Below are 2,283 nucleotides of genomic sequence, written 5' to 3'. Positions count from 1 at the left end.
GACACCGAGGAGACCTCGAGGGAGTCTCTATCACGGGGAGTTTGACACTGCCGTTCTCTGCTTGCCAGGCCGAGAGGTGACCCGAGATGGCTCCTCCTGCGCCGATTCCAGATTTCGACCACCCTCCGGTGTTGATTCCGCACTTCCGACTAGGACTCGAGAGAGACGGTCAGAGGATTTCGGCTCCATTCCATCTTTTTCTGCACCACCTCCCTCGGTGGATTTCTACACTTCTTTGCCTGCGTCGTCTCCACCTCCAGCCGCTCGCTCTTGCAATCCGAAGCCCTCAATTTCTGGAAATCGCAGCAACCTTGAGAAAAAAATTGATGCCTGAGCGAAAGGAAGAAGGACAGGAGTAATCATTTTATAATTTAATTAGTCTCCTATAGTTTGAACTTAGGTTTTGAATGCTTATTAAATTTGATTTGAGAATTGATGTTTATTGAATATTAGTTTTCCGAATTTTTGAGTAATTAGCTAGTTAGGGCAGGATTATAATTTAGGTTGGATTCTGGAATCTTAAATCCAATCTCTAATCCATGATTTAAATTAAGAGAGTGATTTGTTGTGGGAATGTTTGGATTAAAGTTTTAAGTGAATTGAATAGGAAACCTGAATTACACGTGTGCCCTATTTTGTAATTTTAGCATCATCACAATAGGAAATTGATTCTCTACATTCTAATGTAATCCAATCTCTGTCATTAATTCTAGGCGCCCCAAAGGGGCTGGACGCAAGGATTGAGAATCCGGACTTGTGGTTACGTGGCGCTTGAGAGACACAAATCACGGTAAAATCTAGAGTTGATGTATCCTGTTGTGCAAGTAGTTAATTAGATCATTGTTTGATAATTTAGGATATAATCAGTGTTTAGTTCAGATTAATTCATCATATTTGGTTAGGCTAGTTGACTGAAAAATACACAAAATTCAATCCTCCCTGTGGATATGACCCTCGCTTACCGCTACATTACATGAACGATTCGTATGCTTGGGAGGTATAAAAGCCGACGTAATTAAATGTTACATCAAGTTTTTGGCACCGTTGCTGGGGAGGCACGTATTAAGTGTATTTCTTTGTTCTCCGTGGTCTTAGGTTAGATTTATTTTTCTGCTTTCATAATTTTATGTTTTTGTTTTGTCTTGATGATTTTGTGTGGAGTTATTTTTATTTCTTCTAGTTAGTTCGTATTTTCAGTAGTTAGTTTGTTAGCATAATTTGATAGTTAGTTTTGTTTCTTTTTGTGTTTTTATGCACGACGCCGCTCCTTAGGTGAACCATTAGCTCGCTTTGTTGAAGAGGTAGAACATAATTGTTGGAAAACACCAGAAGTAGAGTTAGGAGCTACCATGGCCAATCAGGGTGAACCATCACAGTTACCTGCAGCAAGTGACCGTAGAGCCCTGAGGGATTATTCTATCCCATCCCACTTCACATCACCTTCTTGCATTATATTGCCACCCACTATTGCCACCAGTTATGAGTTGAAACCGGATGTGATCCAACTCTTCCCTACATTCTATGGGTTGGAGAAGGAGGACCTTTATTACCACATCAAGGAATTCTTAGATATCTGTGCGACTTTCAAATTCCAGAATTTCTCAGATGACTCTATCCGGTTAAGACTTTTTCCATTTTCACTTAAGGATAAGGCCAAGTCTTGGCTTAATTCCTTAGAGGTGGGTGCATCACTTCATGGGACACATTAGTCATGGAATTTTTGTCCAAGTACTTTCTCATTCAGAGACCTACAACCCTCAGGAGAGAAATCTCCAACTTTATGCAGCAGGAGGGTGAACACTTTTATGAGGCTTGGGAGAGATAGAAGGGTTTGATCTGTAGGTGTTTGCATCATGGGTTTGAGAAATGGCACTTAGTGCAATACTTTTATCAAGGTCTTACATCCCAGGTCAGATCCATGGTAGATGCAACGAGTGGTGGGAGTTTGATGGGTAAGAGTGCTAGTGAGGCGTGGGACTTCTTTGAAATGTTGAGTGATCAATCTCATCAATGGGGTTCATCATTTAATGTTGATAGGAGATCCCATGAAGCCAAAAGAGGGGATCTCTACGTGGTTAGTGAAACACCCATGCTCATGGCCAAGATTGAGGGATTGACTAGAAAAATTGATGCCCTTATGGTATCCAAGAGTTCACCTGCTCTAATCCATCTTCTGTCTGTGCCATATGCTCTAGTTCATCTCATCCCACACAAATGTGTCCGTCTAGTTCATCCTACCCGGAGCTCATTGAGGACTTGAATGCAGTCCAGAATTTTCATAGA

At 41.3% G+C, this 2,283-nt stretch overlaps 1 non-coding gene across 1 annotated transcript; it reads right to left on the bottom strand.

Moving 5' to 3' along the window:
• Positions 1–1,753: 1,753 nt before the first annotated feature.
• On the bottom strand, positions 1,754–1,860 carry LOC137960683 (small nucleolar RNA R71). Its single transcript, XR_011114234.1, has one exon. It is a non-coding gene; the product is annotated as a small nucleolar RNA R71 (small nucleolar RNA).
• Positions 1,861–2,283: the final 423 nt, after the last annotated feature.

Source organism: Aristolochia californica, unplaced genomic scaffold, assembly GCF_029961685.1.
Source record: "Aristolochia californica isolate CCGP_79_NKW_82.1479 unplaced genomic scaffold, dmAriCali1.0.hap1 SCAF_3, whole genome shotgun sequence".
Taxonomy (NCBI): domain Eukaryota; kingdom Viridiplantae; phylum Streptophyta; class Magnoliopsida; order Piperales; family Aristolochiaceae; genus Aristolochia; species Aristolochia californica.
Note: the sequence above shows the minus strand (reverse complement) of the source record. Positions and strands in the feature narration are given on the sequence as shown.